The sequence below is a fragment of the Pleurodeles waltl genome, chromosome 1_2, assembly GCF_031143425.1.
Source record: "Pleurodeles waltl isolate 20211129_DDA chromosome 1_2, aPleWal1.hap1.20221129, whole genome shotgun sequence".
Classification (NCBI taxonomy): Eukaryota; Metazoa; Chordata; class Amphibia; order Caudata; family Salamandridae; genus Pleurodeles; species Pleurodeles waltl.
In genome coordinates, this window is record NC_090437.1 from 666,461,821 (window position 1) to 666,487,315 (window position 25,495).

The following is a 25,495-nucleotide window of genomic DNA, read 5'->3' on the forward strand; positions in this document are numbered from 1 at the left end:
TGCAGCAGAAAGAGCTATGACTCTTCAAAACAGGCTTGCCCTAGACATTCTTTTAGCAAAGGATGGCGGCGTTTGCAAAATGCTTAGTGCGCGTCACTGTTGCACGTATATACCAGACAACAGTGTGAAGATTAAAACAATGCTTGCAAATCTAACAAAAGAGAGTGCAGACTTGAAGGAATTGAAAGAACCAGGAGTTTGGGAGAAGGTTGGAAAGGGAATTGCTTCAGTGGGAAATTGGCTTGGTAGCATTTGGAATGGAATATTACTAAAAATAATACAGGGAATACTAATAGTACTAATTTGCATCTTTGGGATTTGGGGAATAAAGAGGGGAATACTAATGATCATGGCAAGAATTAAGAGAAGGAAGGAAGAGAAAATGATGAAAAGAATGGCAGAAGAGTACAAGGCAAGAACAAGGGGAACTAAAAGGCAAAGAGAACTGACAGAATTTTAATGGAATAAAATTTGTGGGAATAGTTTTGTGTGATGACAAGTAGTCATCAGAGGAGGGATTGATGACGCAGAAACGAAGGTTTTACATTTATTAGCGCATAAACGTAGTGCTGAAATAATCAAGTGTGACTTTAACCGAACTAATAAAGATTGTACGGGGACAAATGTGCCCTCAGAGTAGTTCGCCAACATTTATAAGCGTGCTTTATATAACGTGATGTATTAGAATTGTACTAATCTGACATAACCGTAAACGTGTGCCATGATTTGCTTGTTTGAAATGTTTTAACTTAGCATAACTTTAGTGGAGGCTTCGGCCTAGTTGCCTTGTCTCACGGTTTAGATGCTCGTGTTTTTCCAATGTGCTATTAAACGTGTATTCTTGCTTGAAGCTGTACTTTTCCAGTGAGATCGGTTCACATGCTTATCTTTAAGGTTTCGTGCCAGCCTGGCATCTTCTTCTTTGCTCCAAGGTCAATCTGCAGGTGCAGACAATGGACGCTCTGAAAGTGAGTTAATTGGTAAAATATGTTGCAACTTACGTTCCCGACTCCAAGGATAATGTATGCTTAGGTAGAAGCTTGTGAACTGTTGTTTTTGATTGGACAATTTGAAGCCAACCTATGAACCCTCCAATGGAAGACCCTACTGGATTTGAACTGTTGTTTATTTAAACCTGGTGCACAAGAAGAAAGCAGCCATTACCCGGACATTTGCCATTACCTGAACATTACCCATCGGCCATTAGCCATTACCCGGACATTTTGCCATTTGCCCATTAGCCATTGCCCGCCATTTGCAGGACATTGCAGCCATTATGGCCCATCTTGCCGACTTCGTCATTTTGCCATCTTCTACGATGCCAATTGATATTCGATGAAACTTTGATGCTTTCTCTAATCGAGAGAAAGAGACTTTAAGTAATTCTCGCCCTAGAGACTTTAACTTTGATTTGTCCCTTTGCATGAAGTAGTTTTGTCCTTTTATTTTGCCGCTGTGAGGCAATTGCCCCGTCCACCCTGACCCTTTGGCCCCGTCCCATGCTGATCGAAGCCGGTACCTGTGAGACGAAGACTTCCTTGAATGCTGATTGAATTTGGTAAATATGAAAAGAAAATGTACAATTGCATTGTGTTTCTTTTTAGGTAACCAACTGCTGATTTTTGATGAGAGCCCTAGTTAGGAGTTTTCCAAATTAATGTTGCTAAATTGTTTTTGCATGAAATCCCACATGCAGATGCTAATTTGAGGTTAGATGAGGATTCATTTGTTGCACGATGCAATTTGAGACCTTGTTGTGCTGACTAATGTATGCAATTATCTCATTACAGATTATAGTTTTAGTGGTTTGCGTTGCTATTATCGAATGCATTGTTATTCAAATGCTGCATAGATTACATCTTTTTCGCCGTTATGGACAGCTATTAATGTTCATTTACATATATCATTTGGTGTTGAGACACATTTATATCGTGCTAGCTTTGTTAATATAGGGAAATAAATTCATTAACTTTGAATGAACTGGTGTGGTTATTCATGGCCGAAAGGTCATGGTTCGCCTAAATGTTTTCTGGATTAATTGTGAAGTGTTATGTTGATCAGGGCATTGCTTATGTTCGTTATTGATTTGATTAAATTGATTACTCTCGGGTGAAGAGAGCCCCACTTGGTCAAAAGATTCATCGACCCAAGAGCGTCCAAATACAGGTAATTTATTAGGTACGGAACGCTCTATCAGTGGCTTACATGGCACTCTTTACAGCCTCGTAGTTGGCCACTGCAGGTCTGGCATCATTTCCGTTCCTGTCTGTGGACAGGTACGAAGCACTGATTGATTCAACTTAATCAGTGCCCGTCCACTGCTTCTGACGTGAAGAAGGAACTTCTTTTGAACCTCTAGGGCCCTGCAAACAGAAGGTATGTGACTGGCAAAAATGTGCCCAGCAGGACAAACACAATTGAAAAGTTTTATTCTCTATAGTTACCTAATTTCTTTTATTTTGCCAAGTCCTTTTTTCTCATTTTGCACTCATATTTTGTTTGGCTCGTGGGCACAGTTCTCAAAAGATGGCGATTATCTTGTTCTAAATATTGCAATGCGACAAATGTTTCTTTCTTCAGTGTAGTTTCAGATATTATATTTTACCACAGAACCACGCAGTACACCCCAATCCACCCCACTCCAATCCAATCTGCCCCCACTTCAATCCAAGCCAATCCACCCCACCTTAACCACACCAATATACCCCACTCAATCCAATCCACCCTGCTCAATTCAATGTACCCCACTCAAATCCAGACCACTCACCCCAATCCACCACACTCCAATCGTCCTAAACCACTGCACTCCAGTCTGCCCCATCTGCCCCACTCAAATCCAAAACAATCTGATCCACTCAAATCCAAAACAGTCTGCCCCACTCCAATATGCCCCTCTCCAATCCAAAACAATCGGCCCCACTCCAATCCAAAACAATCTGCCAAACTCCAATCCAAAACAATCTACCCCACCCCAATCCGCCCCACTCCAATCTGCCCCAATTCAATCTTCCCCACTCCAATCCAAAACAATCTTCCTAACTCCTATCCGCTCCACTCCAATCTGACCCACTTAAATGCTAAACAATTTGCCACACTCCAATCTGCCCCATGCCAATCTGCTGCACCCTAATCCACTGCACTCCAATCCGTCCAACTCCAGTCCACCCCACTCAAATCCAATCCACCTCACCCCAACCAAATCCTCCCACTCAAATCCAATCCACTCCAATCCAAAACAGTCTGCCCCACTTCAATCCAAAACAATCTGCCCCACTCCAATCCAATCCACTCCAATCCAAAACAGTCTGCCCCACTCCAATCCAAAACAATCCGTCCCACTCCAAAACAATCCACCCAACTCCAATCCAAAAAATCTGCCTCACTCCAACCTAAAAAATCTGCCCCACTCCAATCCAAATATTTCTGCCCGCTCCAACCTGACCCACTCAATCCAAAACAATCTGCCCCAACGGAATCTGCCACACCCCAAACCAAAACTATCTGCCCCCTCTCATGTGCCCCACTGCATTCCAAAGTGATCTGACCCACGCCAATCTGCTGCACCCTAATCCACTGCACTCCAACCGCCCAACTCCAGTCCACCTCACTCAAATCCAATCCACCTCACCCCAACCAAATCCTGCCACTCCACCCCAATCCAATCCAATCCACCACAAACTACCCCACTCCAATCCAAAACAATCTGCCCCACTCCAATCCAAAACAATCTGCCCCACTCCACTCCAAAACAATCCGTCCCACTCCAAAACAATCCACCCCACTCCAATCCAAAAAATCTGCCTCACTCCAATCTAAAAAATCTGCCCCACTCCAATCCAAAGATTTCTGCCCCACTTCAACCTGACCCACTCTATCCAAAACAATCTGCTCCAATGGAATCTGCCACACCCCAAACCAAAACTATCTGCCCCCTCTCATCTGCCCCACTGCAGTCCAAAGCGATCTGCCACACGGTAATCTTCCCCACTCCAATCCAAAACAACCTGCCCCACTCCCATCTGCCTCACTCAAATCAAAAACACTCTACTCCACTCCAATCTGCCCCACTGCAGTCCAAAACAACCTGGCCCACTCCAATATGCCCCACTCCAGTTCAAAACAATCTGCCCCATTCCCCTCTGAAACAATCTACTTCACTCCAATCTGCCCCACTGCAATCCTCAGCAGTCTGCCTCACTGTAATCTGTCCCACCCATATAAAAAGCAATTTGTCCCACTGCAATCTGCCCACTCCAATTCGTAACAATCTGCCCCCTTCAATCTATCCCACTCCAGGCCCAAACAATCTGCCCCACTTCAATCCACCCACTACAATCTGCCCCACTTTAATCCATTCCACCCACTACATCCCAGTTTATCCCACTCTAATCCACCACAACGCATCTCACTCCAATCCAGTCCACCCCACACCAATCTAATCCAGCCCAATTCAATCTACCCACTTCAATCCAATCCACCTCACACCGATCCAATCCACTCACCCCACTCCAACCTAATCCACCCACTCCAATCCAACCCAATCCAATCCAATCCACCACAATCCACCCCACTCCAGTCCAATTCACCCCACTCCAGTCCAATCCGTCCCCCTAACCCACACCAATCCAATTCAACTCATCCTAATCCACTTCAATCCACCACACTCCAGTCCAATCCACCCCACCCCACTACAATCCAATCCACCCCATTCCAATCCACCCACCCTATTCCAATCCAACCCACCCCACTACAGTCCAATCCATCTGACTCACTCAAATCCATTCCACCCATTCCAATCCAATCCACACCACTCCAATCCAATCCAATCCAATCTACCACAACCCAATCTACCCACTCCAATCCAATTCACCATAATTCACCCCACTCCAGGCCAATTCAGTCCACTGTAATCCACCCCACTCAAATTCATTTCACTCCACACCAAACAACCCCTAATCTTTACCTCACATCAGTCTGATTCACCACAAACTGATCCAGTTCACCCCTCTCCAATCCACCCCACCCCACCCCAGTCCATCCCAATCCAAAAATCCACCCCACTCCAAAAATTCCACCCACTCCAATCTAATCCACCCCACACTAATCCAATTCATCCCAATCCAAACCATTCCAATCAAATCCAGTTCACTCAAATATGGTCAGCCCCACTCCAATCTAATCACCCCACTCCAATCCACCCCACTCAAATCCTCTCTACCCCACCCCACTCCAATCCAATCCACCCACTCCGTTCCACTATCTGCCATTGACCCACTGAACTCTGCTCCTCTCTACTCAACTCTACAATACTCTACTTCCACTACTCCACTACTCCACTCTACAACACTCTACTCCAACAAATCCTCTATACAACACTACTCACCAACTTCACTTGATGACACTCCAAGCCACTACATTTTAGCCATGCTGAACAGCAGCCACACTGGTGTACAGCATGGCAAAACACATTTCCATGCAATAGCTCCAGTACAGGCAACACCTATTGGCTTTGGCAATGCTTGTCTACATTAGCGAAGTATGCAAAGTTTCACAGAGATTCGTCAAGTGGGTGTAAGAAAAAAAGGAAGGTTCCAAAACATGTTTTTGGCACCAATACATATTCCATAGATTTTGAACTCAAGCTTAGCACAATAAAGGCTGGACGGATTGGAATGAAATTTGGCACAAATATAGATTATGGTGTGTAGATTATCCTTTTCCATATTGCGGGTAATTAGATATGTATTTTTTAACCTTTAAGGTATTTTAAATTAGTGATATCGCTTGTGGTGATTTCACAGTATTTTGCAAAAGTACTATGGTACCTAATGATGACAATTCATTATGTGATTAGCTAATGAGTGCCTTTACAGACATTAAATGCAGCCATGTTGTTTTTGAATCAACTTTCCCTGTGTTCTGGGTTAGGAGCTTGGATATATGTAAGTATTAGATTTGATGATTTCCCCTACCTATTAACACTTAATTAGTTGAGATCTTGAACACAGTTGCAGCCTATGTAGCTGGAATTGACAAGTGCATTTCAGAACTTAATAACCTCATTAAGAGAGCACAAGAAGACATCAGGGATCATGATCCAAATTGCTGCGGTTCACCAGTTCTGGATAAATTGAGCCAACTACCAAACTCATAGGGGAGGGGGTTGATAGAAGAGCTGAAAGCCAGTAGGGATTCTCCCGAAAACGCTGTGCAAGTACAAGGAGGTAGCAATGGAGCATTCTGCAACAAGCAAGACAGAGATGCTGATACAAGGAGTACCGCAGCTGGAGATGCAGCCATGAATGGTCAGGACCTGCCTCCTCCTGTTAGTCATCCCAGTACCTCCGGGCAAGGGGGGTGATGTACCGAAGCCTGAACTGCAACAACTGCCTAGCAAGGGCAAGAAGTGCAAGGACAGCACCAATAGTTCAGGGAATAAGATAAATTCCAAAAGGTCACAGAAGAAGAAATCACACAACAAAAATGATCCAAAAGCCACATGCCTGCAATCCTATGTCACCCTTGACCAACTGTTCGGAATGATCTACCCTCCAGTGACCCAGCGAATAAGTGTACTGCTGAACCTGCTGGCTCTGAATACTTGTGCCAGCTAAAAAAGAGTCAAATGGACCTCCGCCTCCCTAGGCACTCTTGCCCAGGAAGCTGCAGATCATTTACAAACCTCATTACAAACTGAAGGGTCACTCAGAGACAAATGGGAATCCTTCATCCATTCATATACTCAGCAATTTGCCAGGAAAGTTGTAACATCTGGGGCAATCCTAGCACAACCCCGTCATCAATAAAGAAACACTTAACCTCACATGTCTTGAGACAACTAAAGAGGAATGTTAACCAAGCGCTCTGGCTTGTTCAGCAGTCCCCAAAACAAGAATGCCACCTTGCTAACCTGAGACAAGCAAAATTAAACCTGAAGCATGCTGAATGGGGAATCAGGAGGGAGAACCAAGAGCAATTTTGGGCCAAACTTGTTTGGGACATTAAACTTAAGAATGCAAGCAAATTCTGGAACACATTAAATGAAGCATGTTCAGAGGAAGTAAGAAAGGGGCTCCTGGACCAAATGGGGTCCCACAAGCCATCTATAAATTTGACCCACTCAAATGGGCAGATGACATGGTTCCTCTTTTCAACCACACTCTGGCTAGCTAGTCAATTCCAGAATCCTGGAGAGGACCAATTATTTCTCCAATTTACAAAGGGGGGAATAAATTGGACCCAAAAAACTACTGGTTGATAGCACTGATTGACAATGAAGCAAAATATTATGCCACAGTCTTTCTTGAACAGCTCAGTGAATGGGCCAGTCAAAAGTTAATAATCCCTCCAAATCAAGCTGTGTTCAACAGCGAGACGGGTACAGAAACCAACATAATGGCTTTGTCACTGGTTTTCGACTCCTCAAAGGTGCCAATCTTCCACTATACCTCTGCTTCCTTGACTTTACAGCCACCTTTGACAGCATTAACCGAAGTAGGCTCTGGGGGAAAGTCAACAATTGGCAAATTCCACCACAGCTCCTGAAAGCCATCGAGAATCTGTACACCAGACCTTGAGTCAGGATCAAACTGGTGAAAGGATCAAACCTGTCAAGGAGGATCCCAACAACTAAAGGCCTAAAACAGGGCTGTGTTCTCACCCCAACTTTATTTAATCTTTTGTTGGCCGACGTGTCAACAGTTTTATCTTCCATCACCTCCCACGCACCATGGCAGGGCTCGGCCCCACTGTTGAACCTCCTTTACACCAATGATGTCATATTACTCAGCAGAACTAGGGTAGGAATGAAGCACCTTTTGATTGGGACCGGAGCTTAATCCTTGAAGAATGGGTTGCAAATTAATCACAAAAAGACCAAAATTATGATTTCCGGTAGGAGAACCCTTAGGAGAGTGGCAACCTGGAGTCTAGATGGGAACAAGCTAGAAGAAACTGCCACCTATAAATACTGTGACCTTTGGTCTGATTACAATGGCTCCTTTACTATAAACAGGAAAGAAGTAAGACAGAAAAGGCCCGCCCTGTCCTCGGAGCTTTGGACGCTCTTGGTAAAACTGAACAAATACATCCTAAGCCCACTGTTAGAAGTAGCTAGAGCCAAGGTGGTTCACATTCTATCCTATGGAAGAATCGTCCTCTATGGCAGAGAGTCCAAAGTCCTGGTTGACACCATGGTGAGCATATATCAGCAACTGTTTAAGCTTCTACAACAAACTTCACCAGCACAGATTAGGCTGGAGCTTGGCCTGCTCAAACAGTCTCTTGCAAGGTGCAGAGCTTTCTTCAACTTTTGTCACAAAATGAGAAATGCTGCTGGGAACACCATAAATCTTTATATATGGGAGGAAATAACAATGAAGTCCTGCTTCCCTGACCTGAAATTATCTAGATGCCTCAATTGAGCAGCGAGGCCTGGAAAGCCTATGGTCATAGGTGTCCAACCATAAGCTTTTGAAATCATTAACTCAAAAAAGCCACAAAGCATCTGTCGCTAACAGAAGATAGGACAACCTTCGAGAAAAGGCCCCACGCTTGGTTAGTCTTAAACACCTACAAGTCCTTAGCCCCTCAGCCATACTTGGGTGAAGTCCTAACATATAGCACAAAGAGGAAATGTTTGCTCCACCGTCTAGAGGTTCTTCCAGTGGGCAAGTGCGAGAGCCCATGGTTTCAGCCTGAAAAAGATGGGGCCTGTCATCTCTGTGGGCTCGCACCTGAAAGTGTGACTCATATGTTCGGTCTGTGCAATGTCACTTTGAAGAAATTACGTAAACTGCTGCACCAGTCATGGGTGCAACTGGGGGTGCGCAGGTGCAGGCATGCGATTTTAAGTTGTCTAAATTCAGCAAACCAAAGACTGATTGCTGAAACGGTGAGATATCTGGTGGAAGTGGAGCGTGCTCTGTCCGACATAAACTCTCATGAGCCCAAAACACAGGCCTCTGTTCTCTGCCTGGGCACACAACACTATCATGGACTTGGATTTTTTTAGTTTCTTTGCATTTATTTTAACACGAATAATGCAGATGATAACTGTGTGACAGTCACAAAATAAGTACTGTCAATGTTTATATTGCTTAGTCCAGGCTTTGAAGCACTTCTGCATTTAGACACACCCACACTTTAGGAACTGAAGGTCCGTCTGCCAGTGTTACATTTTATTGTGAAACATGTGCTAATTATGAATGTTTGTTTTTAGGACTGTGGCCACTAAGATAACACAAAACAGAACTGCATGGCAGTCCAAAAATTAGGTACTGCCAATGTTCATATCCCACCTTTTTAGCATGGGCTTTGAAGAACGTTTACATTTAGGCACACCAGCACTTCAGGAACTTAAGGTCCATCTGGCAGCGTTACATTTAACTTTGAATTGTGTGCTAACTATGAATTTTAAGTGTAATTATTTAACTAACTAAGCACTTCTAATAAAACGGATCTAATTCTTAATTTTGTATTACCACCTAATTAAAGAGGTAATAGATAGAGAAAAATAATTTATAACTTCTAAAATTTTAGAAACATGTCATGTAGTACCATAGTATTTCCAAGTAGGTATTGCATATATATATATGTGTGTGTGTGTGTTATATATGTGTTTAAACATTTTGAAAAACACTGTAATGCACTATATTTCAGTAATATAGTTTACTGCAATAAATTTTTATTTTTAACATATTTGTTTCTTTATAAAACAAAGTGTACAAGTACCAATGAAATATCAAGAAATTAATGCACAACACAAAGAGTTTTTTAAAGTAGGTACATTCCTTTATTTTTTTTATTTGTTTAGGGACTAGAACTGTAGTCTGTAAACTATTTTATTAGAGTGGTACTAGGTAGGGAAGAATGATAAAACCTACTGCTTATTTATTTTTATGATTTTATATAATGCGACATGGCCCGAACACATCAGAGCACTTTACAACACACAGAATACAGGGTTACAGTGGGTTACATTAATAATAGTTAAACTCAGACGTTTACGTCAGTGTATGTATATAGATAGGAGTTACCACAAGAGACTGTTAGGCAATAAGGCAAAGGACATGCAGATCAAGGCAAAGTGGGTAAAGTAAATAAGTCTGGTCAACGGTGAATTAACCAAGATGCCTGTCAAATAGGTGGAGCTTGAGGTCCTATTTTAAAGTTGCTAGGCAGATAGTTAGACAAAGTGAGCGAGGCAGAGAGTTCCAGATTCTAGTGGTGCTACCAGAAAAGGACTGGTTCATGGATCATTCTCACCTGAAGGTGGGGGATTGCAGAGCAGGGATTGGGCATTTCTGGAACCCCAATTTCCTCTGGAGATTAGGAGTGTGAGGAGTAGTGCAGCACTCTGTGGGTAATGCAAGTGATTTTGAATTGGGGAAGCGCTTCAATGGGGAGCAATTGGGGGGTAGTGGGCGGGGGAAAGGTGGTCAAATATCTTGAGACCTAAGACGAAGCATGCTGCAGCATGTAGTGTTGCTGTCAGTAGGGTTAGGTGACCTTTGGAAATTCCTGAGAGAAGGGCAATTCCACAGTCTAGTCTCAAGAGAATGAGAGACTGCACCACTGTTTTGAGGTCTTGTGCTGGAATATATTGTCTGATGCCCCAAAGCTGCCTAAGTTGGTGTCATGCGCTGTTGGCCATGGTTGCTATGCTGCTGTGATGATTGAGACAATTATCAAGGGTGATGCTGAGTTATCTGGCACTCACGACAATGGCGGGACAGCCTTGAAAGGCGGGAAAGTTGACCATCCATTCTTGAAACAGCATTTATGCTTTCAGGGGTGAGATCAGTAGAAATTCTGTTTTAGTTGCGTTGAATTATAAATGGTGGTTGGGCATCCAGTTTTGAACCTTTAAGAGTGTATTTGAGAGCAGGGTAACGTCCTCCTGGGATGAGATTTTCAAGTATATTTGGGTATCGTTGGCATAGAGGCAGAAGAGAATCCCAGAGTTTCAGAGAACCAAACATAGGCCCTCATTATGAACACGGCGGTCGCCATGTTCATGCTGGCAGTCAAAACACTGATCCCCGCCGGCCATATTAGGAACATTCCTCTGGGCCGGCGGGCGGAAACATTGTTTCTGCCTGCCAGCCCAGAGGAATGCCGGGCCAGGACATTGATGGCGGCCAATGCCTCTGTTCGGCGGGTGCAGTTGCCTGCGCAATGGGGCACTGCACAGGGGCACCCCCTCCGCCAGCCTTTCGCTGGCGGGTTTCCCCACCAGGGAAAGGCTGGAGGATTAGGGATCATTATCCGAGGGGCAGCACCGCTGCCCTGTCGGATAATGATTCCGACCACCGCCAGGCTGCCTGACGGAGGCAGCCTGGCGGTGAGTGAGGGCTGCCGATGGCGACCCTTAATGTGTTCTTTATGTGGCGGTATGGCCCGCCATGCTGGCTGGCGGGTTTTCCCGCCACCGCCAGCATGGCGGGCCACACCGCCAACTTCATAATGACCACCATAGTGGTTCTAGGTTGAAGTTAAAGAGGATTGGGGAGAAAATCGAACCTTGAGGGACATCTTGGTGAACACTGACTGGTCCCAAGAAGATCAAAGTTTCTGTACTGTGACCCTGGCAGAAACATGATTGGAGAGTGTCTAGGAGGTTGTTTGTTTGGATGTGTGAGGCTAACTGGGATGCTGAACAACTTTCAGTTACTTTGCCTAAAAATGTGAGTGTGGAGACTGGCTGGTATTATTCAGGTTCTGTGGATCAAAAGGATGTGTTTTAAAAGCAGAGTCATGTGACCCATTTTTAGTCATTGACAGATGCCCTGTTTGAGAGAGGATGTGACTAGGGTGGTTCATATGGGGAGTAGGTGTGTGCCAAGAGATTTGCTGGTAGGCATTGAATTAAGGAAAATAAAGAAAGGGGGTTTGCCCTAGTGACCTTACTAAACCTGGGCAAAATCAAAACGTTGAACAAACAAAATGGAAACTAGATCTTTCATCTATGGTCCTGAAGAGGCCCATAACTATAAGAGGCCGAAATGCGTTGACTTATTCTTTAATGGCGAGGTTGCCAGAATTGTTAAATAACACCTATAAGGAGTTATCTTGGCACACATTTTTTCAAAGAAATGGACAATGATATTAGCTTGATGTGACCAGGGTGCAATCATCTCCTTTGTGGATTAGTTTGAAAATAAACAGTAAACCACACCTTCTCAAATTAAAAAGGACGATTGAAGTACAGATTTGATGAATTCAAATGGCTGAAGAATTGTTTGTGTAAATAATTGTTGATGGTAATTTATGTATATTTTTGTGTTGTATGTGTTGTGTAACACTTTTCAGTAACTTTGCATTTGATCTATGATCGTTGATTTTGGCTCTTATAAGGTTCATACAAAAGGATTAAATTAAGTATAGAACTTAATTGTTCTTCCAGTGATTGATTTAGACTTTCACTGATATAAATAATGATGACAATTTTTCCCTGACAGAGCCTGGAATAGCATCCTGATAACGGTTTGAGGGTTCTACTTTGGATATAGTTCGTTGTAAGTCCTGCTCGGAGATTGGAGAGAAAGATGACCATAAATGTAGTGCCTTGCATGGTAGAGATTCAACTGTTTCAAGGGAGTCATTGATGGGAAGCGAAATATGGATGTCTCTAACTGTGTTATAAAAAAAATCCACAAAGTCATTGCAACAGGCCACAGATGTCTAAGGAGCTGAAGTGACATAGGGGTTAGGGGACTGTGCAATAACCTCGAACAGGTCCTTTGGTCTATTCCTTTCAGAATTCACGAGGGCTCTGATGTCGGAGGATTTGGCTCTGAGGATTTAGTCTTTGTATTGTTTTCTTGCTTTGTGAAGTTTAGTCATACTCAGGAAAGATAGTGCTTTTCTCCATTCTTTCTAGTAATTTCTGATAAGCTTTCTAGAGCGTTTTAGTCTGGATAATTTGCACTTCCAGGGTGCACATTTGTCAGTAAGGGATTCCATGCAGGTGTTGAACTTGTTGGTGTCCTCATTGATATCAAGATAAGGTGTAATCACATTTAGAGTGGGAAAGGTCATAATGGCCATGGCTTCTGTGTCAAGAATGGACGTGTCTCTAAACCATATTTTCTCTTTCTTGGGTTGCCCATATGTTTTTGTGTCAGAGCCGGTTAGAGAGCACGGGATCTGCATGTGATCAGACCAGTCGACTGGGATGGGGTCATATGTCTTTAGGTAGGAGGAATTGGAGATTATCAGAACCAGAATGGCGCCTTTGTGGTGTGTAGGTTTAAGGCAGTGTTGTTGGAGATTATTGGCATTGAGAAAGGAGGTAAGAGTGTCTAAATAACTGTTGCATGCATTTCCCCACTGGACGTTGAAGTCAACAAGGAACCTATTGTTGCCAGGAGCTGATAAGTTGAGTAGTGAAGAAATCCATGCATTACTCAATTAAGGTGCTGTTTTGACCCGGTGGATGGGTAGTTCACTCTAAGGTTAGAGCTAGTGGATATAGACAGCTCCACAGACAAGCTTTCAGAAGACTGACAGTGAGACATTGGGAGGGTTATGCATCTCAGAGAGTTTCGGTGAATGAATGCAAGACCTCCACCATGTCTATCTTCACGGTCGCGGCACAAAATGGCGTAGTTGGGAGGAAGAAGAAGTTCTAGAGCTTGGATAGATGAGGCATTGAGCCACGTTTCTGTGAGGATCAGGATGTCAAGACTATGAGTAGTTCTGGGCGGAGCTTACAGAGTTCCACTCCACTGAATTCCACAGACTTGATGAAAAACGTTGTGAAATTTGCTGAGTTCCATGAGGGGTGGAGTGCTACTGCTGCCTGCCCTGGTGTAACCCTGTCCTAAATGTGCCTGATCTCGGGAGTGCTAAGCAGGGTAGGGCCTGGTTAGACAGGCCCGACCCTGCTTGGCACTTCCAAGATCAGGCGCATTCAGGACAGGGCCGTTTCAGGCCTCTTGTGCACCCGCCTGCCCCATTTGCACCCGCACACGGGGCAGGCCAGTGCACAAGAAGCTTGGGAAGGCTGGTGCACAAAAGGCCTGAAACGGCAGCCTGAATTCGGCCCAATCGGCACAATCGGCACAAATCGGCACTCAGCTGGGAGAACAGCAAGCTTGCTTCCGCAAAGATAGATCCTTCACATATAAGATTGCAACACTATGCATCATATTGTCAACATCAGGGCAGTTTGCGCTCTGCGGGCGACTGGAATGCAAAAATCCAGCACTTCCAAGATAACGTAATTCATGCAATATGCTGATGTGCTGTTGTTTATCCTTTTGCATTGCAGAGTTTAATCCTGAAGACTTATATTCAAGGTGCTTATAAATACTGTTTATTTGCAATGTATTGCTGCAGGCTTTCAGAGTGTGTCAGGCTGTGGTCCCTTTCCAGGGCCTTCTAGAAGCTTCCTCTGCAGCATGACTGGGTGTGGTTGTGCGCTGGGCCAAGACTCTAAATAAGGGAGCCAGCTCAGCTCTACGTGCTCACTATTCAGAGGTCCCGGTGCAGAGCAGCAGCAACTTCCTGAGCTCCTGTTCCGGAGGCCTACTTTGATCTTCCAGGCCTTGCCCTTCACTTTGTTGGTGATTCTTGATCAGGGCGGTAAGATGGAAGTCGAGCTGGGCCCCCGATTCTGTTCTCAAAGGCTTTCGAGTTCTTGGGCCTAATTTTCATGATAAATTATGTTACCTTGAGCATGTGAATGTGCGCTTGACTTTTTCTGGCATTTGCATGCTAGCATTTGAATCTGCAAGATGCGCAATTCATTTCTTGTGCTTAACTCATGGTATTCATTGTACGCTACCATTTCATGGGATTTACAAGGTAGCATTCGAATCGGCAAGACGCGCGATTCATTTCTTGTGCTAAATCCATGTTATTCATTGTGCGCTACCATTTCATGGCATTTACAAGGTAGCATTCGAATCGGCAAGACGCGCGATTCATTTCTTGTGCTTAACTTGTGATATTCATTGTACGCTACCATTTCATGGCATTTACAAGGTAGCATTCGAATCGACAAGACGCGCGATTCATTTCTTGTGTTGAACTCGTGATATTCAGTGTGTACTACCATTTCATGGCATTTACATGGTGGTTTTCGAACCAGCAAGACGCGCAATTCAGTTCTTGTGCTTAACTTGTGATATTCATTGTACGCTACCATTTCATGGCATTTACAAGGTAGCATTCGAATCGACAAGACGCGCGATTCATTTCTTGTGTTGAACTCGTGATATTCATTGTACGCTACCATTTCATGGCATTTACAAGGTAGCATTGGAATCGGCAAGACGCGCAATTCATTTCTTGTGCTTAATCCATGTTATTCATTGTGCGCTGCCATTTCATGACATTTACAAGGTAGCATTCGAATCGGCAAGATGCGCGATTCATTTCTTGTTCTTAATTCATGATATTCATTGTACGCTACCATTTCATGGCATTTACAAGCTAGCATTCGAATCGGCAAGACGCGCGATTCATTTCTTGTGCTAAATCCATGTTATTCCGTGTGGGCTACCATTTCATGGCATTTACAAGGTAGCATTCGAATTGGCAAGACGCGCAATTCATTTCTTGTGCTTAACTCGTGATATTCATTGTGCGCTACCATTTCTTGGCATTCACATGGTGGCATGCGAATCGGCAAGACGCACAATTAATTTCTTGTGCTTAACCCGTGATATTAATTGTGCGCTACCATTTCTTGGCATTCACATGGTGGCATTTGAATTGGCAAGACGCGCGATTCATTTCTTGTGTTGAACTTCTGATATTCAGTGAGTACCACCATTTCATGGCATTTACATGGTGGTTTTCAAATCGGCAAGACGTGCAATTAATTTCTTGTGCTTAACTCATGATATTCATTGTACGCTACCATTTCATGGCATTTACAAGGTAGCATTCGAATCGGCAAGACGCGCAATTCATTTCTTGTGCTTAATCCATGTTATTCATTGTGCGCTAACATTTCATGGCATTTACATGGTGGCATTTGAATCAGCAGGACGCGCGATTCATTTTTTGTGCTTAACTCATGATTTTCATTGTGTGCAACCATTTCATGGTGTTTACATATGCTTGTGGAAATCAGCAAGGTGCGCAATTCATGTTTCTGCATTTAAAACTAAGTGTTAGAATTCTTGATGTTACATTATATGTGCATAATAATCCCCTTAATACAACTCCTATGGTGTTCCAGAAAACGTTCAGATTATTTCCTTGTCCTCATGCAAAAAGACTGTGTTTGATTCTGAAGACATAATTCTAGAGGGTGCCTATGTTTCTAGTCAATGTGTAACAATTCATTAAGAGGTTTTATTGAGAAGTTGTATTAATCATTCTTAATTTCTTCCCAGGTAACCAGACGTCTTGAGGCCTAGTTAATTAGTCCATGCTTAAGTTATCCATGGTTACAATATAACAAGGCTTAGAAATCATAGTCTAGTAAAGATTAATATGATATAATTTTGATATGGTGTGTTTTAACCTTTTGCTTCCTACAGGTCTCCTTCCCAGCTGTTCCCTACCTAATCTCCTTTTCCCCACATTCTAATCAAAGTATTGGAGCTGTCTTGTGGTGGACATGTTGGGAACGTGCGCAGACCCCGAGGATCTGATGACTCTGACACATATTGAGCATTCCACAGAATGGAACTCCCTCCTCTATGTCAAATTCATCAACTTTAAGAAGGCATTCAACATAATGGACAGAGAGACACACCTGGATACTCCTCTGCCACTACGCTGTGCCAGATAAACTCAGAAGAATCATTAGGAATTCTTGCAGAGGAATGACTTGCAAGATAGTCCATAGAGGACAACTCACAGAAGCCTTCCAAGTTAGGACCGAGTCTGCCAGGTTTGTTTGCTCTTGTCTTTTCTCTTCCTGCTGCCCATAGACTGGAAAATGAAGACTTCCACAGCAGGCAAAAGAAATGGGATCCAGTAGACACCTTGGACACAGCTCTGTGACTTGGGCTTTTAGACGAGCTGGCACCACTCTCCCATACCCATCAGGAGATGCAAAATGGGACCGACAATGTGGCAGCCACATCAGCACAACTTGACCTTAACATCCACAGGGAAAACACCAATATCCTGAAGGTTTACACAGCCAGCACAGCTGCAGTCCCTCTTGCAGGTAGTGCACTGGAAGAGGTTGGGGACTTCTCCCACCTGGGCAGTGTCATAGACAAGCAGGGTGACCCAGATGCCAATGTCAAGACCAGAATCAGCAAAGCAAGGGCTGCCTTCATTCAGCTTAAAAAGATCCTGCACCCCAAGGACCTAACAATGAAAACCAAGAGCTAGATTTTTAACACCAACGTAAAATTGGTCTTTCTGTGTGGAATAGAACCTTGGAAGACAACAGTGATCAACACTCACAATGCCCAGACCTTTATCAATACTTGTCTGAGGAAAATCATCCAGATCAGCTGGCCAAACACCATCAGCAACAAAAACCTTTGGCAGCAGACTTCCTCCCAATGAAGAAATCATGAAAAGACGCTGGGGCTAGATAGGTCATGCCATCCGTAAGCCTATGTAAAAAACCACCAGGCAAGCACTGACCTAGAACCCTCAAAGGAAAAGGAAAAGAGGAAGGCCAAGAAACACCTGGTGCTGAGGCCTCAAGGCTGAATGCAAGGAGATGGGCTACATCTCTAGTCAAATTGAAACAAAGGCCCAAGACAGAGATGGCTGGAGAGCCTTGGTTGACAGCCTATATTCCAGGTAGTAGGCACAAGTGAGTAGGTGAGTAAGTTGATTCTATGCCACTATACCAGAATGTACTATACTGTACAACACTCTATGCAACTCCCCATGCCACTCCACCAGAATTTACTCCAGTGTACTCTATTCCATACTTCTCCACTCTACTTGACTCCACTCTATAGAACTCTCAATTGCAATGTTTGTCACTTGACTCCCCAACACTCTATGTCACTCCACTCTGCACCATTCTATGACAGTTTCTCGCACTCTATGACACAGCATACCACTCCACTATACGGCATGCCACTCCATTCTATAACATTTTAAGTCACTGTATACTATGCCACTGTACTCCACACCACTGCATTTTACTAAACGAGATGCCACTCCCGTATCTGACACTTGAATCTACTCTACACTATGCCACTCCACTCAATTCCACTGAACAACAGTTTACCTCACTGTATGCCACTGTGCAACACTCCAATGTGTGCTGCTCCACTCTAGAACACTCAACTGTACTCTAGAAAAGTACACTCCGAAGCACTGTACTAAACTCCATGCCACCGTAGGACACTGCACTACACTGTACCCACCTACAATGCCCTGCAGAACAGCCTACTCCACTCTGTGCCACTGTATGGCGTTCTACTTATCTCTTTGCCACTGTAGGGACACTCTACTCCACTCTAAGACACACTATGCAGCTACCTCTGTCACCAAATATAGACTCCACCTCTCCAAGACTAAATAACGTGCTAGAGAAAGTATCTGAATGGATGAAAGCCAGCTGCCTGAAGTTGAATGGTGAAAAAACTGAGGTCCTGGTCCTAGGTCACAATTCAACACTCTAAGATCAGATCATCTGGGCCCCTCCCCTGGGAGAACGGCATCTCCTAAAGCGGAAGTAAAGTGCTCAGGGATGGTCCTGGATGAACAGCTAACTATGGCCTCCCAAGTGAAAAAGGTGGCTAGTAGATGCTTTGGCCTCCTCAGAAAAAGGTGCTAAAATGGCTCACGGAGGAGACACGTAAAATTGTGGTTCAAGGGTTGATCCCTTCTCGCCTTGATTACGGTAATGCACTTTATTTAGGTAGTCCACAGGCGATGTTAAAAAAGTCACAAATCATTCAAAATGCCGCTGCCTGTCTGTTATTAGGAATTCCAAAAACACAGTCAGCAGGTGCAGCGCTTAAAACTCTGCACTGGCTCCCGATAAATTGCAGAGTAAAATTTAAGGCATTATGCATCTTACATCGGGCAAAGTATAACTCAGGTCCAATCTACTCCAGTCCTTACTGTGCCAATGGGGACCTGAGATCAAATAAGCTTGAACTGCTGGTGGTTCCTAGAATCAAAAGAGCTATAAACAAAGGAACGTCATTTACCTATCTCGCACCTAAGCTCTGGAATATGTTGCCCATAAGCCTCAGAAGGGAGGACAACCTTCTGAGTTTCAGAAAAAAATTAAAAACCTTTCTTTTTCTTGAATCTTTCTGTTAGAGATTTTTAACTTACTCACTCTAATCCAATCTGATAGAGCTGGGAAACCCAAAGTTCAGGTAGCCATGCGCTTTACAAAACTGGAGAATAGAATGCAATGGAATAGAATGACACACTAATCCACTTCACTCCTTGTACTCCACTCCTCAAATGTATTCCATTCCAGTTTATGAGACTCTATGACACTCCACTGTACAACACTCCATACCACTACAGTGTGACACTCTCTGTAAGACTGTAAGCCACTATTCCCTACAACACTCTACTCCAACCTATGCCACTCAAATGTACTCTACTGTATGACACTTTCCAACACTATAAGACGCTCCACTCTACCACACAGCACTCCAACCTATGACACTTTATTATACTGTATGATACGCCAGGCCACTCTACTCCACTCACCCCACTTTACTGTACAACATAACACTTCACTGTATTACAGTTTATTACACTGTATCCCATGTGACTCCACTGAACTCCAGTCTGCTTTACTCCATTGCATGATACGTCAACCCAAGCTATGCCACTGTTTGACACTCCACTCCATGCATGTCCACTGTACAACACCCTACTGTGCTCTATGTAACTCCACTCAACAAGACTCTACTACACTACATGCCACTACATGGCACTTTACTGCACTCTATTTCCATCCACTCTATGTTAGTGTACTACACTTTATGACACTGTAGCACTCACCTCTCCACTCTTGTCTACAACACACCACTCCACTATATGACACGACACTCAACTCTATGACACACTCCTACAGGGTATGACACTGTAAGACTGTCCACTGAAGGGCACGCCACTCTATGACACTACACTGAACAATACTCTTTGTCACTCTACTGGTTGACACTCCAACATTGAACTACACCACATTTTACTGAAGTGTGCATCACTCTATCCTGCTACATCATTGTACAACACTCTTTCCCACTCTATGCCACTTTACGACATTATACTCGACGACACTCCGTTCCACACTTGATTCCATGACACTGCAGTTGATGCCACTCCACTGTACGACACTCAACTGTACTGTACGACAAACACACCAATCCACTGTACAATATTCCACTTCAATGCATGACACACCACACCACTCCACTGTATAACACTTTACTCCGCTATGCGCAACACCATTTCATTCTACTCCACTCCACTCTACAACACTAGACTCAATGACACTGCCCTTCACTATAATCTAAGACAATGCGCTTAACAACAGTCAATTAAATTATGCTTGACACTACGATTTGAAATACATTTTTATTAAAAAATAAAAATTATTAAAATTTAATTTAAAAAAAACAATGGTTAAAGATAAGTTGTAGTTAGGAAAATTTTATTTACTCTTTTTATACAAACCCAACTTAAACTATACAAACATTAAAAATTCTAAAGTTATAGTTTATAAATATTTTTTTTGAGATTTTATCCCCACCATCCATCAGGACAGGAAGTGATATCACTGAATCTCCTATCATTCGCCTGCACAGGAAGTGATATCAATGAAGTTCCCATCTTCCCTTGGGACTGCAAGTGATATTACTGGTTTTCCCACCAAAACTGTCTTGAAGCAAAAGGGCTTTTTTCCCACCACTTATCAGCACAGAAAAGTATATCATGGCACCATGGACTCCTCCCCCCTCTCAGGACCAGTGGTGAAGGCGCACCAAAGACAACCCAATCTGTGACCATCCACGCCTGGACCACGCCTGGTGGCTTGCAACAAGAACTCTGGTTTGATTACCACCCAGTGATACTCTGTAGTGCTCCTTAGATTGCTAGACCCCGGACACTGTTCCCCCAACTGCTACCACACTGCGTCTCACATCATGGAAGGAGCTTTCACCTGTACTCTGCCAGTTCTCCATCAGCCACATACCCAAACCCCCACACAAATACTAACAACACCCTCTACACCCTCTCCCAACACACACACACCACACAAGCACCAACAATGCCTGCATGCCCACGCTGCACTACAGGCCACAGCAAACTCACACATCAATACCCACCTGCATATATGCTTCTCAACACACGATCACTCAGCAAACATGAAACAGAAGTATGGGATTTGCTAGGCAGTGATGCACCTGACATCCTCTTCATCACAGAGACCTGGTTCAACCCCTCATCAGCTCCCGACAACACTATCGCAATCCCAGTGGGCTACAAGATCGCTTAACAGGACCACCTTCACAAGCCAGGATGTGGACTTGCTATCATCTACAAGGAATCCATCAAATCCACAACATCCACAGAGAAACACCACCCCATTCATGGAATTCCTGCACTTCAAGCTGCAAATCTCCCAAAAGTTCACCCTGAACGGAACCCTCACCTACTGACCACCTGGACCCTGAGCCACCTTTACCAACCACATCACAACTTTGTTGATCCGCTCACAATCGACTCCAGGGCCTACATTCTCCTTGGTGACCTCAACTTACGACTGGAAGACCAAAACAATCCCTGCTTCACAGCACTCCTCAAAAGCTCAAGCAACATCAGGCTCACCCAGCTCATTACAGAACCAACACACACCACAGGACATACACTGGACCCCATTTCACCACAAGCTACAGCATCAAACACAACTCCACCACACAGCTCACCTAGACCGAACAGTCAATCATCCGCTTCAAAAATCAACCTTTTTTCAAGTCAGCACCTCTATGAGGTTCACACCGCTGCTGTGGCAAAATCACAGAAGCAGACTGGCTCATCCTCCTCAGCACTGATCAGTCTGGCCACAAAAACAACCTCGACAAGGACATCAACATCTTCAGCAACAGGATAAAGAACTGCACGGACTCCCTCGCACCCATCAAATCCAACAAGCATAGTAGATCAAACAAGCAGGCCAGTTGGTACACAGAAGACCTCTGAGACACCAAACAACACTGCAAGCAGCTAGAAAGGAAATGGAGAGCCAGCAACAACACTACTGACAGAACTACGTACAAGGCAGCACTCAGATGCTATCACTAGCACATTAGAGACACCAAGAAAAAATTCTAGTGGACTGCATCAAAGGAAGCTCCAAAAGCTGCAAGGAGATCTTCTCTATCGTCAAGGATTTCATCTCACCCTCAGCCACTGTCAACAGCATTGCTACCTCCCAACAACTCTGCAACAACCTATTCAACTTCTTCCACAGCAAAACTTCAAACATCACCAGCAACTTCACACATCAACGAACCCCAGACAAGTCATTGCTAACCTACCTGCTACCAACCAAAATAGCCACCTGACCGAAGGGATAACCCTCACCAGAAACGACACAGCAGCAATGATGTGGACCATCTACTCAGAAGCCTCAAGAGACCCATGCCCCACCACATATACAACCTGGGAACATCACTACCATGATCCACGTCAACACCTTCATCACGTCTGTCACTTTTCCGCATGAATGGAAACTTACAGAAATCAACGTCCTCCTCAAGAAACCCACAGCCATCCTGAATCAACTAAGCAACTTCCAACACATCTGCCTACTCCCCTACATAGCCAAAGTGGTTAAGAAGAAAATACAAAACCCACCTCGAACTTCACCATCTTCTAGACAGCACACAATCATTATTCAGAAAGAACCACAGGGCCGAAACAGCATTCATCACAGCCACCGATGACATTCAAAACATCCTAGACCAAGGAGAAACAGCGGCCCTCATCCTGCTTGATCTCCCCACGACCTTTGACACTGTCTCCCACAGCACCCTCGTCAGAAGACTCCACGAGATTGGCATACAAGAATCCGCTCTCAAATAGATCTGTTCCTTTCTCATAGGAATGACCCAAAGATTCAGGCTGCCACCTTCACATCAGAGATGAAGAAACTGAAATGGGGTGTCCCACACGGATTGTCCTTTAGCTCAACTCTTTTCAACATATACATGACAGTGCTTATCAACATCATCCGATCACAAGACATCACCGTCATCTCCAACACCAATGACACCCAAGACAAACACCACAAGAACCAACTTCCTGAAGCTCAGCTCTGACAAAGAAAGTACTGGTGTTCGGCAACAAGACCTCCCCATGGGATTCCACCTGGTGGCCATTAGAGCTAGGACAAACTCCCACATCCACACGTCATACAAGAAGTCTCGGGACCTTCCTCGATAACAAGCTCAACATGACGGCTCAAGTCAATGCAGTGTGCCCCTCCTGCTTCCAGATGCCATGGATGCTGCAAAAGATATTTAAATGCTTTCCTCAGAACACCAGACAGGCCATCACACAAGCACTTTTCACCAATAGGCTGGACTATGGCAACACTCTCTACATACAAATCTCCAAACAACTCCACAGACGTCAGATCATCCAGGACGCAATCACAAGACTCATACTCAACCTCCCGTGCCACACCCACATCACACCGCACCTCAGGAAGCTTCACTGGCTTCCCATTCACAAGCACAGCCAATTTAAACTTATCACACATGCCTACAAAGCAAGACAACACAGGACCAGAATACTTCAACAGCTGCATACACATTTCCCAACCCACCAGACACCTACGCTCTGCCTCACTCTGACACACACTGCCTGCATCCGCAACACAAAATCGAAGGTGACTCATTCTCTTACATCACAACCAAGACATGGAACCCTCCCTAAACACATCAGAGCCTCTCCCTCACTTCTTGAGATCTGAAAGAAGTTGAAGACCTGGCTCTTCATGTCAGCACCTTGGAACCACACACCTACACACCTTGCCCAAGCGCATGGATACCCTCTCTCAAGTGAATAGTGTGCTATACAAATCAATGTAACATAATTCAACATAACATGACCGTTATAACTAAAATTTCTAATCTACACCCCACACTTCTTTACCTGCAACTCACCCCTTCTCCATGCATTTGGTATACCCTTGCATCTTACATGACTTAAAGCATGTGAAATCATAGCATTCATAACAACACTTATGACATCTAAAATGACATAATTTCTCAGAACACAGTGCATGATGGAGTGGTGAGTTACAGTTAATGTAGTGTGGCAAGTGAGGTGACAAGTATGTGTATGGAGGTGCACGACTTGTAGTAATTTGAAAGTGGTGCACTACTGGGTAATATGTGTATGTAGCTATGAGTTTGGGGGGGAAATATATAAATGATTGCATCAGTGGCCAGCTGGAAGAAATACGTTAACAAAGGAGCTAAGAGCTAAATCTGCTTCTTCACCTAATACAAATGTTCAAACTAATGATAATATTACAGAAATTTACACAGTTGGTAACATCTTTCAAATACCACTTTTCTCTGGTATGATTTTCTTAGTCTCTTATTAATGTTTCTTTTCCAGAAATGGTGGTCTAGATTGTAAGAAAAAGTCACTCTAGATCCCTTAATATTTTCTCTAATTTCTCAATGAGGGTGATAAGATCAAAATGTAGTTTACATTGTAAGCTAAAAAAACACAATTCACAGTATGCCAGAAATGCTCCAGGTATATATTAATTTAATAATATTCGGACAAACTTGATCCCATTGGAAACATATTTAGTTCAGTTCTTAAAATATCATCTAGATAAATTGTTTGTCAGATGGCAATGTTTGTACGCTATTCTATCATATAGGCGTCAACATCACACATATGCTCACCTTAAAACGTCCTTTCAGGAGCTATAAGTGGCCATTGTGAGGTTGCCCTGCCCCTCCTGTTAAGCTCATATTTAGCTAGTGATGACGAGGTACAAGTCATTTACATCTTAGATCAATGATACAACTCACTGTCCCTGCCCAAGGGCCCCCATACAATCTCATGGAACATGGAACATATCTAGGCTGCAGCACCAGCTAGAAAACCTGAACGTATTTGTTTACCTGGCTACCTTCTCTATTGTTTTGTTGCAGGGGTCATGGTTCGCATCACCCTGTCAAGGTATTGAGTGCATGTGAACAGAGTGACACATTCAAAGCGGGATAGACTTACCTGGAGTCTATTAAACACTATAAATACACAAGTTAATAAACCAAAGAATATTCTCCTAAAGGTGCATCTGACCACATTAATAGTCTTGATATGCCTTCTATCAGCGGTAGTCACAACATAATCAGTTCAGCACCAATATGATTACCTAATATTTTAAGCATGGTAAGCAATTTCATAGCCGGACACGAGTTCCACTGCATGAATTATGGTAATAAATATTATGTAAATATATCTGGATCATTTACTTTTCTCTAGGGAATTTAACACCAAAAATGCTGATGGTGTCTCCTCTGCTAAATCTGTTAGGCTACGTAAC